Below are 22,322 nucleotides of genomic sequence, written 5' to 3'. Positions count from 1 at the left end.
CTGTCTGCTCAGCAGGGAGTCTACTTCTTCTTCTCACTCATCCTGTATGTTCTCCCTCTCTCTTTCCCCTAAATAGGTAACTAATATTTATTTATTTATAATAAATATATGAATACAATATAAAAAAATCTCTTTCTCTCCAATAAATAAATAAAATCTTAAAAAAAAAAGAAACAATGAAAGAAATATCCTTCTATCCTTTCAAGATCTCCAAAAACTATGCCCCCTTCTCTCCAACTCCTCCTTCCACTTCCTTAGTCCAGGACGCCATTTTGTAGTTGGACTGTGCGATCTCTGCCTTACTACTCTCATGTTCTCTCTCTATCTTGCCTTTTTCCAACCCATATTGTGCTCGGAGCCCAGGACGATCTTTTCTTCTTCACCTACAACTCTGACCCTATCACTTCCCTGTGTTTCAATAGTAACTGTCTCCCTGGCTAAAGTCCTAGCGTCCCCCGAGGCTCTTCATGATCTGGCTCCTGCTAATCTCCCTATTCCTGTGTCTTAGCAAACTCCTTTAAACTCTAATCTCCAGACTGGGATCTCTCACACTCAGCACTTTTGACAGTGTGTGTTGGGCCTTTTTCTTGTTGTGGGTCTGTCCTGTCTACCTTAGTGTGTTTAGCAATAGCCCTGGCCATTAGCACCCTTTCCCAATTGTGTCAACCAACACTCTCCCCAGACATCGTCAAATGCCCCATAGTGTCCAGGTGTCGGACACTCACATATTAAATTCAGGCCAGCATGTAAAGGTGAGGGGAGATGCTGGGGCATATCCCCCATGTCTGATACACAGGGTCATTCCAAGATTTTGCGTCTACAAAACTCTGAGATGGGCAGTGCCATTTTCAAAACAGTGGGACTTATTAGCACGGCTGTTTTGTTTCTGGAGGATGAAGTTGCTTCATCCTCCAGAAGTTGCATTTAGGATTCTGGTGGCTATTAGGTCTCTAGGTCTCTAGAAGGTAACTGGAAATGGGAACGCTAAGAGAGGAAATAGATTGGAACTGAAGAACCTTGGTGTGGAGGCACGTTTGTGGAGGTGGTAGTTAAGCCTTAAAGAGAAAGGTAGGAAGTATGGGGAGGAGGGATAACTGGAGAAGACCGTAACTGGGATTAGCTCTGCCACTTCTGACGTCTCTGTGCAGCAGCGGGAACTGGGGAACGCAGGGATGACTGCCGCTTGGGACTACGCCACAGCGTTTCCAAATAAAGACTTTAACAAACACTCCTCGGAATAAATTTAAGGGGCTAAACCTTATCACTCACACACACAGAACAGGGAACCTTCCCCTGAGGCAATGCAGGAGAAAGTTTTAAACTTTTTAAAAACCCTGTTCTATTGAATTATCTTCAAAAGTGCTTTAGAGTGTGGGACCACTGTGAGGAGGGACAGATGGGGTTAGTGATTTTGAATGCTACAGCTTTATCTTGGTGCATTATAAATACGTGATGCTACTTCATGCAGCAAGCCATCAGGTTAATAAACAAGTGATTGCCAAGTTTGTAATTGGCAAGGAAGGAGGTTATAATCTATAAGGAGCTTTGTGTCCCAACCAATTTATTCTCTAACAGAACTCCGTTGCCTCAGTTGCCGGAAACTCCTGAGGAGCCTTCAAGAGCTAAAAAACCAGATTGGCCGGGCCTGGTTTCTCTAGCGACTTTTCCTTTTTGGCTCCATCTCTCACCCAGATAACACACTTGGAAAACCTATTTCTTCAAAATGCAGCTGCTCACCTGGCCTCATGATGCCTGGTTTGTTGTTTGCAGAAGACTTTATCTTGAGAATTGGCATGGCAGAATCCATTTTAAACCCTTGAAGGCTACACAAAATCAGGACATAAAATGGTGTGTCTTCACGAGAACATTAACTAATACCATCCAGATTTCTTAGCAGAGTAGGAAGGCCCTTTGGGATCCAGTTTCTGCCTATGACTGCCGTCATAGGTTGGCCCCTTTTCCTTTGGTTCCTTGGTTAATGCAGAACCACCAGCACAAGTGACCAGATCTATGGTGCCCACTCCAGGAGATACTGTAAACCTCACGGCCTATGTGAACGGAGCCACTGCAGTGCATGAGCTCACCTTAATGACTGTGCACAGTGAGCCTGGTGCAGAGAAAAGATTTTAGCGTTACTTTGGCATGTGGTAAATCCCACAGAGGAAAGAAAGACCTTGGACAGATTTCTTCATTTATAAAATGAGGATTATAATAATACCTTCCTCATACTGTTGCTGTTACAAAGGACAGAAGAGTAGGTTGTTTTTTTTTTTTCCATTTTGTTTTGCTTTATTTTGCTTTGTTGCAGTTCTCATAGTATGTGGCCAACTGTATTTTCATGTGTCTGTTGCTACATCAGAATTCTGTTAGTATGCTTGTTGCCTATCTGGCCAGCACTACTCTTCCATCTTCTAGGAACTGAGCCCATCTCAGAATTGTTTGGGGAGCAGCAGCTTATGGTTCCTATTATTCAGATAGAACTGTCACCTCCCTCGAGCTCTGGATATCTGCCCATGACCCAGGCTTGTCCATTCAGCCTTTCCCATTCTTCCGACATGGGGACTGGCTTACCAATCGGCATGTAACCAGGAAAGAGGTTCTTTTTCCTCGAGTCACTAAATGAATGGGATATAAGTTTGGGATATCTGATGACCATGTTGTAGTACATGGCTGTTGTATTGAATATTGAATAGAATATTGAATATTGTATTGAACATTCCCCCCCCACCAAAGGAAAATTTGTATGTTGAAACCATAACCTCCTATATAAGGGTGGGGCTACTGGGAGGTGATTCAGTCGTGATGGTGGAGTCCTCACAGATGGAATTGATGCCTTTATGAGAAGAAACTGGAGAGCTTGCATGCATGTATGTGCTCTCTCTCTGCTCTCCCCCATGTAAAGATACAATGAGGAGTTGGCCACATGCAGAGCAGGAGGTGGCCTCCTGCCTGATATGTATTCCATTGGTGCCCTGGTCTTGAACTTCCTAGCCTTCAGAACTGTTAGAAATAACTGTTTATTCTTCAAGCCACCCATTCTTCAGTATTCTGTTATAGCAGCCTGAATGGGCAATGAATGGGAAAATCTCATCTGAACATAAAACAAAATGTTAAAAATGTATTTATTTCTGAAATAATTTGAATGTCAGCCCTTGTATCTAAATGGAGCCCAAAGCCCTGAAGTTTTCATTTTTGTGATAAATCACCTCCACCCCAGCTTTTGTGTATAAAGTGGTTCAAAATATAGTACTGAATTGTGCACCCTCCAATAGAATCTATTCTACTAGAGCATGAGAAATTTGAGAGCAGGTTGGTGTATCTTCATGACACATTTTGGCATTCATTATGTCAAGTTCAAAAATGCCAAACTTAGAAGTTCAGAGGCTGAGATTTAACAACCCAAAATCGTGCATAGTCAACCAGATGAATTAAGATAGCCCGTGAGCCTGAGACACCTAAGTCATTTTTTACCTAGAAATATAGCAATTTTTATATGTCACATTCTGGATCGACTCTCCCTGTCAGTTCACCAAGTGTCTTTGGAGCTGACAAGTGATAAACCAGTTGAGAGCCCCAGTCATGTGGTTTGGTTATTGATGGTGCTGCTGGACCAGGGATGTGTCATTAGCATGTGTTTGGAGGCTATGAGTCCATCCATGTACCCAAAGGAAAGAGGAGTTCTTCAGATGTTGCTTTGATTTACCCAGAGAGAGAATGGCTTCTGCCCAGAGGGGTCCTGGAGGTGAAGGTATGAGGTCTTTGTCCTTTTCAAAGCCAGTAACTAATTCTCATCCAGCTGGTGGGGGTATTTCTGAGGAGAACCTAAATACTGAGTTTTATTGCCAAGAGGTCTTGGTCCTTCCCTTCCATTGTCTTGTTTACTACAAAGTCACCATACAAAATTTAACAGTAGCTAATATTTATGTATTGGTCCTTTCCTTTTGTCAGGTACCCCAGTGCTGTTCCAGGCCCTAGGGAATGGAGTGCTGAATGGCACTGGCCTATCCTTGTTCTTGTGAAGTGTGTGTTTTAGTCGAAGGGAGGGATGATAAAAAAGTTGATATGTGAACAAGGTAATTACGGGTTTTGATAAATGATGTAAAGGAATCTGTAGGGTGATGTGATAAACAGTCACTCTTGGTGGTGATAGTTCCTGATGGTATGAGAAGCTCATCTTTTAGAATGGATGGCTTCAAGGTGAAGCCCTCTCTGAGGAAGTCAACATTTGGAGGAGGAGCCAGCCAAGGATAATTCAAGAAAGGGTGTTGTTCCAGGCAGGAGAAGAGCAAGGGTAAAGTTCCTCAGGCTGGAAAGAGCTTGGGATGGAGAAGGACCAGATGTAAAATCAGTATTGCTGGTATATAGTGGGTGAGAAGGAGAGATATGTGGGATAGGTTAGGACCAGGTAGTAGTCAGGACATACTGGGGCCCATATAAAGGTTAGGAAGCTTGGATTCCACTCATGAGTGTGCTGCCTTATTTCCTCTTCATATGGGCTGATGACATAGGCACTCCTGAAGGTTGTTTTTGAAGCCCATACCAGTCCTGGGTAGCAAAACCATGGTTCACCAGTTCTCTTCCCAGGGTCCATCCAGTTCACCCTGACCGGATGCCACCATGACCTTAGCTGGTTTCTGTACCACAGATGGATCCAATAAGTGATGGAGAAATGCCTATGAATGCCTATTTAACATAAGTGTCACAGGGGTAATGAAGGTAGATGTCTTAGCTCAGTGTCAGGCAGAGTCAGTGCATGATAAATAATATGAGGCTTCTTCTGCTGGCTGCCCAGTCTCCCTTTCATGTTAGTTATCAATATAGATAAACTGAGGTAAAATAAACATAAGATTTGCCATCTTAACCATTTTAGACCATACAGTTAAATAGCGGTAAATATATTCACATTTTTGTATAACCAATCTCCAGAACCTTTTTCATTTTGCAAAATTGAAAATTTATACTCATTTATTTATTTTTTTAAAGATTCCATTTATTTATGTATTTGTCAGAGAGAGAGAGAGCATAAGCAGGCAGAGGCAGAGAGAGAAGCAGGGCTCCCCTCTGAGCAAGGAGCCCAATGTGGGACCCAATCCCAGAACCCTGGGATCATGACCCGAGCCAAAGGCAGTGGCTTAACCAACTGAGTCACCCAGGTGTCCCGAAAATTTATACTCATTTGAAAATAACTCCCAATTCCCTCACTCCAGCCCCTGGCAGCCACCATTCCATGTTGTCTCCATGAGTGTGACTCCTCTAGTTCACCTTCTATGAATGGAATCGGTCTTTTAACTAGCTTATTTCGCTTAGTATAATATCCTCAAAGTTCATTCATGATGTAACACGGGTCATCTTTTCCTTTCGTTTAAAGCTGAATGATGTTCCATTGTATGTATATACCCCACTTTACTAACGCGTCCATCTTTGGTGGGTGGATGTTCAGATTACTTCCACTTCTTGTCAATTGTGTATAACGCTACTATGAGCACGGGTATACACATTTCTTTTCAAGACCTTGCTTTCCATTTTTGTGGGTATATAACCCCAAACTGGAGATGCTGGATGATATGCTAAGTCTATTTTTAGTGTTGTAGGGAACGGCCACATTGCTTTTCCACAGGAGCTGGACCATTTAACATCCCTACCAGTAGTGCACAAAGTTTCTAATTTCTTCACATCCTTATCCATACTTGTTGTTTTCTGAGGCTGTTTTTGTTTGTCTGTTAGTTTTCATTTTTATTTTTATAACAGCCCGGCTAGTGGGTGTGAGGTGCTGGTCTCATGTTGTCTGGGCTGCCTCCTCGGGAAGTATGTCATTTGTACAGTAGCTGGAAACACCATTCCCATCCGTCTGCAGCTTCCTAAGGAAAGGGACTTATGGGCCGTTGATGGAATCTCTACCATACAGATAAACTTGGCATGTTGCTCAGGAAAATAGTCTCATGTATTCAGTATGATGTTTGTTTGGTGTTTATGAGAATCCACAGGTTTCTTCAGAATAATTGAGAGGACCTTGAGTTTCTGTCTTGTGCACTCGAACGTATCCATACCAAACCCATTTAAACATGGCTAAAATGCTGTTTCTCTCTTCGTTGTGTGGCCCATAATTAAATGATTTGTAGGAGCGATCTGAATTAAGGGCCCTGTTCATCAATAGTACATGAATTATGTAGGCACATCTTCATTTTTACATTATTTATCTCAGCGGCCAGATGGGTGCATTGGCTGTAATATTCATCAGTAAGAAATCCAAATGGCACGCTGACATCTGTGCCTGGTCTGACCACCCGTGGGCTACAGTGCATACTTGTGGTTGGGGACTAGGGGACCTTATGCTTCTAGAAAATTCAGGAGTGCTGCAAGTTCTGGTGCCTGACACTTGATTAGTCACCCCTAAGTAGGTCCCATCAGAGTGAAGTAGAAAGGATCTGAGAGATGCCAGAGCTTTGGGGAAGGAAAGACAATATCCTCTGAGTGGCAATGTTGACACCAGTATTCTCACAACCCATCTGTCTTGGTTTTTAATGCTAATGTAAAACTTATAATAATAGCAGTAGCTAATGTTTAGGAAGGCAGTATCATACAGTGTATGCTATGATACAGATGTCTGTATCCCCCCACAATTCATGTATTGAAACCTAACCCTCAGTGAGGCGGTATTAGGAGGTGGGGCCTCTAGGAACTGACTAGGTCACGAAGGAGGAGTCCTCATGAATTAGATTAACACCCTTATTTAAAGACCCGTGTGAGTCTGACTGTAGCCATATGAGGTACAAAGACACTGGATCTGCTGGTGCCTTAATCTTGGACTTCCCAGTCCCCAGAACTATGATGAATAAATGTTTGTTGTTTTTAAGCCACCCAACTTATGGCTTTTTTGGGGGGTTCTTTTTTTTTTTTTTCTATAGCAGCTGAAACAAACTAAGGCAGTAGATGGATAAAAATGTGGGTCTAGGGACTTAAATCCCAGTTCCCCCACTAAGTACTGTGTGACTTTGGGCAGGCAGTTTCCTCATATTCTGAACCTGGACCACGATGTAACATAGGCACCTACTGAACATAGTGGTTGTGAGGAGAACTTGAAAAGGTATGGTCATAGAGTGGAGTACCACGCAGCTGTGGACAAAAAAAAGATAAAGATCTAGAGGAACTGCTGTGGAGTGATCTCAAAGATATATTATGGGTGAAAATACAAACGAGAAAATGTTATATACAGCTGGCTCCTATTTCAGTAGGAAAATGCAGTTCTAGATTTTTATTTTCAGATACTTAACATTTCCAGAAGGTTCTAAACACAAAACTAATTGGATTCCTCTAGAAAAGTGCATGTTCTTTGGGGGATGTCTTGATTACTATTTTGTATTGTGGTCTCTATTTTTATTTCATTATGTGATATATTAATATTTATAAGGAAAAGTTTTCAGTTTCAAAAGAAAGAGTAAAATATACAAATATGCTTCTGTCCCAAATGAAGCTATTCTTTTGCAGTTGAGGAGACATCCGTCTAGTACCTGCTTGAGCCTCACCTTGACCCTGATCTTTTCGACCATATCCTTAAGGTCTTAGCTTTATGGACCTGAGTGTCCTGCACTAGGTTCTCACCCGTGTTTCCAAGCCTCATTCCCTGGCCAAGATCACTCCCTGGCCAAGCAGAGAACATGCACCCAGTTACAACCCAAGGAGACAATGGAGAGCCAGAAAGATCCAACATTGGCCCTTGGCTGAAGGCATGTGAGATGTCCACTGGATAGTCTGGGAGAAGTGGTCTTTGCTTCACACCCAACATGTTGGAGCTTAGCTTAGTCACTAGTGCGGAAACTCCACCTCCAGCGTATATTTCTCTCCCTTTCTTAGGTAAACGAACCCCAAATGGAGAAAATTCTAACATTTTAAGCTATTTTATGGGCTATGTATTCTCTTCAAGCATTGGGTTGCACACACAGTTTGTCATTTTCCAGCAGTGCTCATTTGATTTATCAGAGATGATGCTTGGTAATTCAGTTTGATATTGTTCCCTGTATCCAGTGATAAACACTTGAGAGAAACCAGGAAATCTATTTTTTATATTAAATAATAACACTGGCCCTTTCATTATCCTTGCAGAATTGCAAATCAACCTTGCTCTCTCAGCTAAGAGAGAGGAACTAAGATTTGCTCAGCGTTGACTCCTACATAATTATGTTATTCAGTGTTAAATATAATAGAACTTTGTTTTACAGAACCAGGAGGGGGCAGTAAATTTCCTTTTTTTACTGTTATTAAAAATGAATCCCCGTGCTTTATGTGTAGCAAGATCTCACCCAGAACAGTTCTCTAGAACTTGACCAGGTTTTCCCCCACCGAGGGAAATTTGGGGGGCTTCATGATAGTCCTAGTTTCTGTTTTCTTCCATTAGATCTTAATTCATGTCCTTTCCAATTACTTCCTGTAAATGGACAAAACCAAATTCTGCACTTGCAAAAAAAGACCCCCCCCCCCCACTTTGTAAATGAGGTGGAATTATGAGTTGTCTTATAAGTAGGTGAAGGCGGACTGGCAGCAGACAAACTGACATCAGAGTATAATGGTTTGGGGCGCCTGGATGGCTCAGTGGGTTAAAGCCTCTGCCTTCGGCTTGGGTCACGATCCCAGGGTCCTGGGATCAAGTTCTGCATCAGGCTCTCTGCTCAGCAGGGAGCCTGCTTCCTCCTCTCTCTCTCTCTGCCTGCTTGTCGTCTCTGTCTGTCAAATAAATAAAACCTTAAAAAAAAAAAGTATAATGGTTTGGTGTGTTCAGGTCCTTGTGAAAAATGAGAGGAGAGCATGATGCCTTTAAAATAAACAGGACTTCGCTTGTCATATTCCACTGCCTCAGCAAATGCTGTGATTTCGAACACGTGTGTGTGCCCAGAGACCAAGGTGAGGGACGTATCTGTGGATCGGAACCTTGAGCATGCAGGCCTGCTTTCCTTTTCTTTTTCTGTGGTTGCTTCTTCCTTTAACTGACATATTTGAATACCATTAACTTATGTAATTGCTATGTTCCTTACCCGGGTACCTAATATATCTGGCTAGTTTTAAGGAACACCAAGTTTTCTCTGTGGGATGATTTGGGGGTGGTTTGGGAATTATTATTGGCTGTGCTATAAATGTCTGGGAAGAGAAATAGAGGACACTCCCAGGACATAGTTAACACCTCCTAATGGCACAGCCTGTGTGCCACCCGGGGAAATAACGGCGTACAGTAAAAATTCATCATCACTTTTAAGTATTTGGGTATATGAATATATATTTTTTATTTTTTATTTTGATTATTTATTATAAAAACATATACATATACAAACATGCACACATATGTACATGAGGGCGGGCATGCACGTGCGCGCGCACACACACACACACATACATGCACAGATTTGTGAGGGCAAATCACAAACCACAAGTCACAATTCCACAGAAGGAAGGGGTCAGACTCATTTTTTTTCCTCCAGTTCTGACAACCCCAAAGTGCAGATTGGACATTTCTGGGCATTTCTAAAGGATATTTTCTTAAGGATCCAAGTTCTCATTAGTCTTCATTTTACAGTTGTTGCTTTTTTTCATTTTTCCCTTGCTTCCACCTACACCAGATGAAGCACAAGGCAAAAATTAGATTATACACAAATTGTACACTGATTTATTAGCCTGAGCCAGGACTTTAATGAGGGGAAAGGAAACAGTATAAATAGCTCTTGGGGGATCTGTTTGAGTTGAATTCCACAACAATGCCGAGTTTCAGTATGAATTCAGGTTGGGGTGTTGTCTGTCCTCCAAGGGGGTGATGAGGAGTGTGTCCACATAGACACCCCCCGTAGGCACATTTACCAAATAGGCTGACATGCAAGGGGACCTGTATGAAGTACCTTGTTGATTTCAGTAGCATCCGTCCCATTTTTGCGCTCACAGGCATTCAGTCATCAATATTCCATTGTATTTTACTTTGTTTCTCTGTTCTTCCTGCTAGGGTACAGAAGAGGCCGTTCTTGTAGTGTAAGTATGTACCTGATTCCATTCTGCAATCCGACAGTCTGTTTTGGAATCTCAGCTGCACCACTTAGGCACTTAGAGATGGGGGAGAAAGCAAATTCTTTTAGATTCCTCTGGCTTCCTTATCTATAAAATGGGGACATCTACAATATCTCTGCCTACATCAGTTTCTTTTGAGACTTATCTGAGTTAATGCAGTCAGGCTCTTCGCATAGGACCAGCCATGTAGTAAATACACAACAAATGTCTAACATTGTGTTGTTTATTATTATTATTATTTTACTATTTTTCTCATTCCCTTTCATTATGTGTTTGGCAAATTTCTTCAAGAGGTACCTATTCCTACAGTTGCTGTATCATCTGAAGGGACGCTTCTGCAAGACGGCTTTGGTGTAGTGTACATGCCTCTAAGCAATATTCAGCTTGGGGAAATACAAGGTTGCAGTTTACTCATCAAATAACTAAAAACATAACTTGAGGAAATTTCTCTCTTGTGTAAACAGCTAAAATCCAATGTCTTGTTCTTTCTCTGTCCTTATAGAGAAAGCAAGATTCCTTGAGCCCAACTGTATTTTGAATGTTTCATAACCTTGAGAATTGTTCATCTCTATGAAGTAATCCCTTTTATTACATAATATAAAGGGAAGATAAAGTTGTTAATTCTTGATGCATCTGAAGTGGTGACATGCAACAAACAGCTCATTATCCCCCACACAAAGCACAATTACTCAATATAGGGAAATGCTGCTCTCAGACGCTGCCTTATATTTGAGCTTCCCCATGCTGGCTAATGTCGAATATTGATTCTGAATAATTCAAATAGCAATAAAATTGGGTTTTCATAACAGTCAATCAGACGCATTTTATATTTAATGCTCAACGGAAGAAACACAGTGTCTCCTTACCTTCTGAATTTCAAAGCCATTAAAGTAATTGTAGGTCATTAAGCTAAATTTCTCTGCATAATCGGGATAGTTAATCTAATTCATGTATCATTCAAAATAGAGAAGAAGGACTGACAAAATTTCAGTTAATGTGACATATGTGTGTGTATAGAGAGAGAGATATATCATAGATGTATACACACATCACATGTGTATATACACATCATATACATATATACCTCATGTGTGTATATCATATATACACATCATGTGCATATATACATATATATAACATTAACTAAATTTTATATATACATATATAAATTTTATATATACACGTGTGTATATGTATACACACATATGTATGTACGTAAGTACACACACACATACACACAAATACTCTGAGTCAAAGGAGGGCCACTTTATCAGCTTCCATTGCATTTAACACAATCAACAAATCATATGGGGCTGAGTTTAAACAATTTATTTGATCCTGTTTTTTAGGTAACCCCAACGCCTTTATATATGAGTAGCTTCTGTTGAAATGGAAATACTACAGTAAGGGGCCTAGTTTATATGATTATTCTGATCTCTTCTTTCTTAGCAATCATTGCACAATAGAATTGCCTAAAATATTATATACACACATATGTATATATGTATATATGACATGTAACTGTTTCCCCAGTATATATCAATATATATGTTAGGGGTCACCCCAGAGGTTCTGATTTAATTAGTCAAAGATTAGGATTTTAGCATCAGGGTTTTTGAAAATGCCCTATTTGATTTTATGGCATAGTGTGGTGTGACACCCATAGCGAATCTAATTTACTCACACATTTCTTCAGAAATTGTTTCTCAAGCACCTGCCATGTTCTGCAATTCTACAGGCATCCTGATGGCTAATGAGATGCACAAGGTAGTCTCCAGGAGCCTTCAAAGGAATCCAACAGAAAATTTTAAAATGCAATTCTGGACCCACAGAAACCAAGACAGTGTCTCTTTATAGCTGCCTGGACAGGCTAATAATTCTGCCTCCAGGAGTACAATCAAAACCTAGAGTAGAAAATGTTTCTGAAGGATTCCTGGCTGTCTGTAGAGCTTGCTTCCTTCTGCTCTAAGTTAATGTCTGTAGAACTTTGTATTTGTTTGTTGAAAGGTAGTTTAGATGTGAGAACTCAAGTCTACCTACTTGCAAGTTAGATTGTAAAGTCATCTTCTGTGTTAACTTAGGTCAAACTGGATTTGTTTCTGGTTCTGTGGAAGAGTTGATACTTCTAATGGTTAAGTGCTGAAGTACTTATAAGACAAATGAGGTTTGGGAGAAACCTGTTGAGAACAGAGAATGTCTCCTGATGAGGTCCTCCTAAAACTTGTACAGAGTGGCTCACTTTAAGAAGAGAGAATGGCTCATCAAAACGTGAGGTCTTAGTGTGTTGACAAGTACTTTGACTTCTTCAGCATTTTCCTCCAGGAAATAATTTGGAGGGTTTAGAAATAACCATGGGGATAATCTTGATGCTCTTTAGAAATGCCTGGGCTGTATGTTAAAAACACATTTCTCTACCTCTGCCGTCCCTGCTTGCTTTAAGTATTTGCTTCCCTGAAGGAAGCCAAAATAATTATAACTCTTTTCCTATCTGGACAGGAGGAGGGGGCATGGGAACAAAGTCTGAAAAAATGTAAAGGCTTTCTCTGGGGAGATGATAGAATTGTTCACCAGTGCACATGACTCTTAAGGACAGGGAGATTCATCTCATCAGATGGATGACAAGAATCCATTTGATCTCACTTGTGTCAATTTTAGAACATGAAGTATATCATAGAGTAGGCAGTGAATATGTGGGATTCATACATATAGCTCCGAAAAGGGGGTTAGATTCAGGGATGGTAGTGATGTCATTGGTTAATAAGGAGAATGGTCATTTTGTGGCACATCTTCACTAATCATTAAGTGAGGATGTTTACATGAAATGCCGCTCTCCTGTAGCCCCAGACCATTTTCAGGGTCATCACGAGAGATAATAAGACCAAAATGGCTTTTAAGTGGACTGCAGATTCATGCCATTTATTAGGAGTTTCTGGCACTTGGCTAAGGAGCAGAATCATAAATAGACTTTCTTCAAGATGCTTAGACCCCAGCCTGTCTTCCCGAATCAGAATTCGGGAACAGAAATACCCAGACCCCAGGTACGGGGTAATACTCAGACCCCAGGTACGGGGTCTGGGTATTTCTATCTTTATAGGCTCCACGTGAACCCCATTATGATCCACGAACCCATATTTAACAACCACTGGCTTTAGTTGAAATCTTTTGTTTTCTAGATCGGAGTTAGGGGAGTGTTATATCTTGCAACCCAAATCAGAAACCAGATTCTGGATTCCTATCATAGGAATATCCTTTGTCTTTCAAAAACTGATTATGTCCTTCCTCTGGAAAGCCTGAATTAGAGAATGGTATGGTGAGGCTGCTGAGGAATTTAGAGTTGCCAAAGGAGGTAAGTTTACAGGGAAGAAAGAAGTCTCAGACCCTAGAGGAAAAATGCCTAACTCTCATGTGAAATGATGGAACAGATGAGGAAATAGAGTCCAGTGTAACTAAGGAGGTCTGGAAATATTGCCACAAGTGTGGACAGATACTGATCAGCCATCATTATGGACTGTTAATGTCAGTGCATGCCTACACTTTAGGAACAGAAGATCAGTGACCCCAAATCTCATCTGATGCAGAATGCTGCTCCCCTGTCTACCCCTCCTCTGGGCTTGTCCTTTCTCCGACTTTCTGCAGACTTCGAATATCCAGTATGAGTGTCTCTCTGACTGAGGGCTTTTATCAGAATTGTGGGAAGTTGCTTGGTTTGTGAACAGAGGAGACCAGAACTGTGGGGGATTTAATACCCCAGGGAACAGTCCTTAGCTAATGACTCTTGTGAGTTAGTGTGTAAATACCCCTACTCCCGCGCCTCCTGTGTGGGATGACATTGAGCCACATGTTTTGCTGGTTTCCTCACAGGATCAACCCATTCTTGTTGCTGGCATCCTTGTGGACCCTTTAGTAAAGGGTGTCTTTTCTTTTCTGTCCACTTTCCTTCTTCCCCTACTGGGTTCCCTGTGCTCCCAGATAAACAACTTGCTCTCAAATCCCTGGCTCATTGTTTCTGGGGGAATCCAAATAAATTGAGTATCTTGTTGTCCCTGTGTTTTCTTTCACAATCAGTAAAAACCTGACATAAAGGAGTAATGTAGGAGGTTAGCCCAGGCTACTAACGCTAATTTGAATCAAAAAGGACATATTTGGGAGCACCTGGGTGGCTCAGTCATTAGGCATCTGCCTTCAGCTTGGGTCATGGTCTTAGGGTCCTGGGTTCGAGCCCCGTGTCGGGCTCCTTCCTTGGCGGGGAGCCTGCTTCTCCCTCTCCCGCTCCCCCTGCCTTTGTTCCCTCTCTCACTGTGTCTCTCTCTGTCAAATAAATAATTAAAATCTTTTTTAAAAATGGGGGACATTTTTAAAGGATCCAAGAGAATTTCCAGGAACCCGGTTGTGAGCAGTCAAGCTGGGAAACTAGAAATCTACCCCTTTGTTCTCCTCTTTTCCCCTTCTCCATCTTCCCTTCGCTTCGACTTCTTCTGCATGGCCTCCGCTCTCTTCCCTGTGCACATCCAAACCTTTTATCTCTCTGACTGACTCGCTTCCCCTGCTTCCTCCTAGTTTCTGCTTCTCTACAGCCATAGGAGGTGCATACCTGGGTAAGAGTGGTACCCAACTGGTCAAGAATCCACAAATGCAGTGACACCTGTGGCATTCAGTGTCTCTGAGCCCTGGGCCCCTGGTCAAATTCTCAGGGGAGAGAGGAAGCCTCTGATGGAGTCAGCACACCTGCCTAAGAATGTGCTGCCCCGAGGCTTCTGACCTCCTTGGGCCAGTCAGTGACACTGCACCCGCACTGGTGCCCGTGGTCAAGGAGAGTGGGGTCACCTGGCTCATTGAATAGCTCTTCCAGGGAAATGGCATGGGATGTTAAGCTAGATGAGATTTGGTGTGACAGGCAGTTGCTCTTCATCCCGAAGAGGCAAATTTCCACCATAATCTGGCAAATTATACACATTGACTGGTGTGGTGTGCAAGGCAGCAGAAGGGCAGCAGCATTGTAGGGAAGAACAAGGTGAATGCTTAGCATTTATATGGAATGTTGACATCCTCCGTTGCTTAAAGCACATAAGCCTGATTTATGCCGTGGGAGAACAAGTACATTCTATCATTGCAGCCGTATGTGCATGCTGTATGCCTGTATTTTTAAAGAGTAAATAATTTGTGGTTTCTCTCTCTCTCTCTCTCTCTTTTTTTTTTTACCTTAGGCAGCCATTACTTAAACTTTCTAAAAAAGTTCATATCTTACGGTCTGTTGATCTATGTGTTGTTCTATATTACGATCAATGATGAAAATACCAATTTACTTATAAAATCAAGGCTAATTTTACACATTTTAAATGGGATCACAAATTATTGGTGCTTTTAAAATTTAAAAAATGGTTAATCTTTTTTTTTTTTTTAATATTAAGAAATGCCAACATGGGGGGCCTGGGTGGCTCAGTAGGTTAAAGAGATGCCAACGTTTAGGTCTCCCTCTGACATTCAAGACACCAAAAAAAAAAAAAAAAAGAAGAAAGAAATTCATAAATATCAGTAACCCTGAAATACATGCAAATATAAAAATGAGAATAATGAACAAAACCAACATGGTACCTCTTCTATGTTATTAGAAAGTGGGCTTTTAACTGTGCATTTGTTCGCAGGTGCCAGAAGCCAGGTGAACTTTGTTTTTGAAATTTTTGCATTCAGTGTAATGGGAAAAGACCTATGCCTTAAGCATGTGTAGAGTCCTCCCACATGAGGGAGGCACTTCCCTGCTTCATACAGCCCACGTATCAGAGCAGAGAGCACGTCTGTCAGCGGCAGCCGCTGAGTGTTATGGCCTCCTGAAACTTAAATAAAGAAGGTTTCATTGTGGGCTTTCTTAGGGCAACAAAAGAATTTGCTAAGTCAGGCTAGTCAAATATTTTTGTAATAAACCATTTAATAATTAATATGTAGGACATATAAATGATGGTTATAGCCTGTAGCAGTTAAAATCCCGAGTTCTTTTAGGAAGAGAAAATACTCTGTATTTGATGATACTGTACTGATGGACACGTGTCATTAAACATTTGTCCGAACCCATAGGATATGTAACCCTAACATGAAACCCTAAGTGAAAGCTGTGGACGTTGGGTGATGATGGGTCAGTGTAGGCCCATCAGCTGTAACAAATGTACCAGTCTGGTGTGGGGTGTCCATTGTGAGGGAGGCAGTGCATATATGGGGGCAGGGGATAAATGGGAAATTCTGTACATTATTCTTAATTTTGCTGTGAACCTAAAACTGCTCCAGAAAAAAAGTCTTAAACTAACTCCTCAATAAACAATCAATTAATTAATCAAAACAAACAAACAAACAAACCCAAGTTCTAGAATCTGACAGAGATAACCCCATCTCTGAGACTTGTTGGTAGACAGAAATGTAGAGTCTCATTTCAGAGCTGATGTTTGGCCAAGAGGCAGGAATAGTGTCTGTTCTGACTGGTGTGGTGCCATGCCATGTGGATAATGGTTATCAAATAGCCTGGATAGCATCTTTGCCCAAAGGCTTGCTATAAAGCTCAAGTCTTTCTGAGAGTTTGTGGGGTTCAGGGCTCAGTCCTAAGCATCTTACCTTCCTTCTTCTAGTGCATGCTTACATTTCTTCTTGCCATAGTTGGAGCACTTCCACACAGTCTGCCTGAATGTGAGGTCCTAGTCTTATTACCGTATTGCATGGACTTCTACCAGAATTACACAGATTTCAATAGCCATATTTCAACTCTTTCTGTGCTTTGGATCCTGGCTCACATCCATGCAGGGGACCATTGTGTGAAGTCTGACCCCTCCGCTCAACTCATTGAATGTCTATAAATGCCCTTTGTGGAGCACAGAGCGTGTAAGGGTTTGTATAGATATATTTGCTTTGTTCAAGAGGATGAAAAGAATATCCTCTGGGCTGAGTTTTGAATTCACAAAATTGCTAATCGTTGATCATAACGGCTTGAATTTACGGAACATTTGGATGATGTAGCCTTTTCCCTTGCATTGAATTATCTCATTTAATTCTCATAGTAAACCTAAGGTGAAGGTATTCATATCCAAACATTACAGATGAGGTCTTGGGTGTGGGACGTTAAGTAGTTGATTCAAATTATCCCGAAGAGTAAACACACTAACTGGGAGTTTAATCCAAGTCAATCTAGAGATTGTGCTCTTTTCTGCTATTCTAACCTGCCTGGGATGATGTCTCTATTACTCAGATATTTTTTCTGGGATGGCTCCTCTTCTCTCCATTACCGATACCTTCCTTGCAAGGAAGAGTCTACTGGTGGCACCTCAATCCTGTTTTTCATCTTTCTCTTCCTTTTCTTCCTCCCACTTTCTTCCTTTGCTTCTATCTTCCTGTGCTACAATCTAAGTTCCACTTAAAAACATGGAAAACATTTCTTACCAACTATGGACACCTAAAATGGAAGAAAAGAGGAGTAATTTTTCAGTAGTTTCGATGGCTTGTGAGTTGTTAGGAAGTGTTTTAAGAATAAAATTGGTGACTTATTGCTAGGTGCAATTAATGGACATGGTCTCTAACGGGGCAGGAGGCATGTGGTTCATAGTGAAAAGCATGTGGGCGTGGGAGTTAAATAAACCTGAACTCCACAATGAACTCAGCCATTCACTAACCAGGTAGACTCGGGGAGTTGGTTAAACTCTTGCACCTACTGTTCAAGGCTTTTTTTTTTAAGTATTAGAAAGTTATATTGGGGAGGGTATGTGCTTTGGTAAGTGCTGTGAAGTGTGTAATCCTGGTGATTCACAGACCTGTACCCCTGGGGATAAAAATATATGTTATAAAAAATAAAAAATTATAAAAAAAATTTAAAAAAAAGAAAGTCTTCAGAAATAGTCATTATTCAACAGCTACTTATTCAGAGCCCTCTGTGTGGCAGCTGCTGTTCACCATTTAACTATTTCTTACCCCTCTGGGGTTGCATTTGCCCCAGAAGCTCAAGCCTGGGTATGAGGAGACCTTAAAGGAATCCATGGTAGTAGGCCCTGAGTGGAATGAGAGGGAGGGAAAGGAGCCAAGGGTGGTAGTCTTCTCCCATTGTGGAAAACAGAAATATGAGGTGTGAATTCTGGGACCAGACCATTAGTTACACAATTCAGAGGCCCCTACCCCTCCAGTGACTACTTGGAATAAGCAGATGGTTGGAGAATAAGGGGTGTGGCTTCAGTTGTTGGAATAACTATGCCCCCCCCACCCCCTGCAGGTTGGGCTGTTCAGGTAGATTAACTTGTTCATTGAAAGGGATTGGGGGAAGCATCAACATGGTTATCTAAATATTTTCCAAACTAAATATGGTTTTTTATTGCTGCTTCAAATAATTTTAGCCATGAAATGGGGGCATAAGCAAATACAACTCACTCACATTTGTCAACATAGAAAATCAGTGTAGCAGGAGAGGTTGTTATTTATATCATGTCTCTGTTGTACTCTCCCCTCCTCAGACCATGTATGAAAGACCATTTAATCATATGCTATGAATTCCAGGTGTGGATACATCAGAAAGAGGAAAGGGGCTGGACTAGTGGCTTACTTGGAGTCTGAAGTAATGGATTCTAAGGCTAGGTGTAGATTTAGCAGGGAGTGCCATGATCAGTTAGTGATCTTTGCCATGGGTGAGGCATTGACGAGTTAACAGCCCACATACCCTGTATCTGCCATGTATCCCTGAGCTGCAGACTCTCTGGAAAAGGAGAGCCTCATTTAGCAGTGTTCAATGAGTGTCTATATGTGTCAGACATTATGGTAGGTACCGAAGGACCAGTAGTATATAAAACAGAGAAGATCTTCTCTTCATGGGGCTTATAATAGAGGAAATGAGAGGCAACGCTATATACAGTATTGGCAAGAATTAGGGAAATCTGGCTAGAACAAGCAACGGATAAGGCGTTACAATTTGAATGGACAAAGAATTATAATATTTTTGCATCTTCCACATTTTTCTTACCAAAGTTTCCCCTGCCCTTTTTCAAAAGTGTGGGATTAAAAAAAAAAAAATTATTAATTAAAGGGAAATGTTTTTTGAGGTGCCTGGGTGGTTCAGTGGGTTTAGCCTCTGCCTTTGGCTCAGGTCATGATCTCAGGGTCCTGGGATCGAGCCCCACAATCATGCTCTCTGCTCAGCGGGGAGCCTGCTTTCCCACCCTCTCTCTGCCCACCTCTCTGCCTACTTGTGATCTTTCTCTCTCTCTCTGTCAAATAAATAAATAAATAAAATCTTTGAAAAAAAATAAAAGGGAAATGTTTTATATCAGGACTATTTACATTTTTGTTAATAACCCATTCTATTTAGAGCACCATAGACTTTTCTTAAGCAAAATGCACTATATTTCCAAGAGATGAGAGAAGCTATGCAGGCTTGTAATTAAAAATATTTAATAGATAAGCTAGTGAGTGAACATCCCTTAGAGTGCCTGGCCCAGAGCATAGTGTTAAATAAATGCTAACTGTTGCCTGTGTGTATAGTCATGTGTCTCCACAATGGAAAACAAGCAGCACAAAGGGTATTAGATTTTCTTTCCTTCAATAATTCTAAAGAGAGAGGTTGAACTTGTAGTTCTGGGTAAGATGGAACTACAGGGACCAGATTTAATGTCTCAACTTAAATGGCTATATAATGACCAAAATGCATGCAACAATAGTTTGCATAACATCGTACATCTTCATTTATTTGGGCTGCATATAAATACGTATATGTACTGTGTCTCAGAGACTGGGTAGCTTAGAAATAAAATGACACTGACTTCTCACAGTTCTTGAGGCTGGGAAGTCAGTGATCACAGTGCCAGCAGACACTTCCTTGTTCATAGATTGTCATCTTTTCACACAGCAGAGGGGCAGGGATCCCTGGGGTCTCTTTAATAAGGGCATTAATCCCATTCACGAGGGATCCACCCTCATGACCTAATGATCTCCCAAAGACTCCACCTCCAAATACCTTTACCCTGGAAGTTAGGTTTTAACATATGAAATTTGGGGGAAGACAAACATTTAGTCTGTGGCTGTACATTAGGCAAAGAGAGAGAATAAAAGTGAGGTGAGCCCCATAATTGCCCTAGCTTATTGTTTTTGTTTTTTTTTTTTAAGATTTTATTTATTTACTTATTTATTTGACAGGAAGAGAGAGATCACAAGTAGGAAGAGAGGTAGGCAGAGGGGGAGGGGGAAGCAGGCTCCCTGCTGAACAGAGAGCCCAATGTGGGGTTTGATCCCAGGACCCTTGGATCATGACCCACGCCGAAGGCAGAGGCTTTAACCCATTGAGCCCCCCTAGCTTGTTTTAAGAAAGTTTCCATGCAGGAGTGGCTGGGGGGCTCAGTCAATTAAGTGTCCAACTCTTGATTTCAGCTCAGGTCTTGATCTCAGGGTCACAAGTTTAAATTCCTGGAACCTACTTAAAAAAAAAAAAAAATTCCATGCAGACAGAAGGTTTACACAGATGAAACTCAGTGGTCTCCTTGCCTTGAGAGATCAGAACTGGTTGTCCAGGGACTATAGCATCTATTGTGCTTAGGACAGAGTACAGGAGAGGGGAGTCCAAACCCAGGAGATAATTATGGGACTTCTAAATGTGTACCACCAAATAAAAGAGCTACAAAATATGAAGCAAAAACTAATAGAACTAAAATAAATAAACACGATTGCATAATATTAATCAGAAGCATAAGCAACTCTTTCTCAAGAAATGATAGAACAGCCATAAGATATCAGCAAGGATAAAGAAGAACGCAACACCAACCAACCAACAGAAAGTAGCTTGATAGAAAACACTCCAAAACAACACAGCACACATTATTTTCAGGAGCCCATAGACCATATACTGAGATAGACCATGTCCTGGACATAAGATCACAAGAAAATCTTGCTACCTCTTCGGGAAACTAAATAACGAATTAGGTAATCCATGTGTCAAAGAAGAAGTCTCAAGATAAATTTTAAAATTACATTAACTTACTGAAAATAAATATACAAATCTATCAAAACTTGTGAGATACAGCTAAAGTAGTGCCAAGGGGGAAATGTACAGCATTGAATGCTTTCCATAAAAAAGAGAGAAGTCTAAAATTAGTAATATACACTTCCACTTCAAAAAAATAGAGAAAGAACAACTAAATAAATCCAACGAAAGCAGAAGGCAAGAAATAATCAAGATTGGAGCAAAAGCAAACCTCTAGCAGGAGTGACAGAAAAAAAGAAAAAAAAAGGCAATAATGACCAATATCAGAAATGAAAGAAGGTATCACTATAGACACTGCAAATGTTAAAAAGGATAATAAAGGAATATTATGAATAGCTCTGCACACATAAATTTGACAGCTTAGATGAAATAGATCAATTCGTTGGAAAATGCAAACTACCACAATTCAGCCCATATAAAAGAGATGTAACTATTAAAGAAATTTAATTCATAATTTTAAAACTCTCCCACAAAGAAACTGCAGGTCCAGATGGCTCTGCTGGAGAATTCTACCAGTGTTTAAAGAACAATTAATACCAATTCTGCACAGCATCTTCCAGAAAATAGAAAAGGGTGGGACATAACCCAATTTATTTTATGAAACCATTATACTCTGACCTCAAAACCAGACAAAGGCAGTACAGAAAGGGGGGGAAAAACCCCACAACTACAGACTAAAATCCCTCATGAATATAGATGTAACATACTTAACAAAATATTTGCAGGTAGAACTCAGCAATATATAAGACAATTATAAACCATGACCTAGTGGGTACTCTTTCATGGATGCAACAGTGTTTCAATATTCAAAAATCAATCAGTTTAATCCACCATATTCATAGGTTAAAGAAAAAAAAGTGTGATCATGTTAGTACAGAAAAAAACATTTGACAAAATTGAATACCCACCCAGGGCATTTCCTTAAATTGATAACATGTGCAAAAAAACCTTCAACTAATACGCTTAAGTAGGAAAGACTAATTTCCCTTTTGAGATCATGAGCAAAATACCTTTTGCTATTCAACATATTATGGAAGTTCTAGCTAGCCCAAAAGGACAAGAAATTGAAATAAAAGATATACATATTATGAATGAAGAAATAAGTCTGTGCCTATTGGTGAATGACATGATGGTTTATGTAGAGAAATCCCAAGGAATCTACCAAGAAAAAGCATTTTGTGGACTATAAGTTCAGCAAGAACATAGGATGCAAGATGATATGCAAAGAGTCTACTGTATTTCTATATTCTAGCAATAAACACATTGAAACTAAGCTTTAAAATGCAATACCACT

At 40.8% G+C, this 22,322-nt stretch overlaps 1 protein-coding gene across 7 annotated transcripts in view; it reads left to right on the top strand.

Annotated features, from left to right (window-relative positions):
- RBFOX1 (RNA binding fox-1 homolog 1) overlaps window positions 1–22,322 on the top strand; it is a 1,460,760-nt gene that overhangs the window by 605,443 nt on the left and 832,995 nt on the right. For 2 of the 7 annotated variants that reach the window (XM_059415365.1, XM_059415364.1), the window contains one exon: window positions 9,980–10,005. The exons of the other annotated variants lie outside the window; for them this stretch is intronic. The gene's annotated coding sequence lies outside the window, so the exon portion shown is untranslated. The remainder of the gene's footprint in view (window positions 1–9,979; window positions 10,006–22,322) is intronic. 7 annotated transcript variants of the gene reach the window in all.

Source organism: Mustela nigripes, chromosome 11, assembly GCF_022355385.1.
Source record: "Mustela nigripes isolate SB6536 chromosome 11, MUSNIG.SB6536, whole genome shotgun sequence".
NCBI lineage: Eukaryota > Metazoa > Chordata > Mammalia > Carnivora > Mustelidae > Mustela > Mustela nigripes.
Note: the sequence above shows the minus strand (reverse complement) of the source record. Positions and strands in the feature narration are given on the sequence as shown.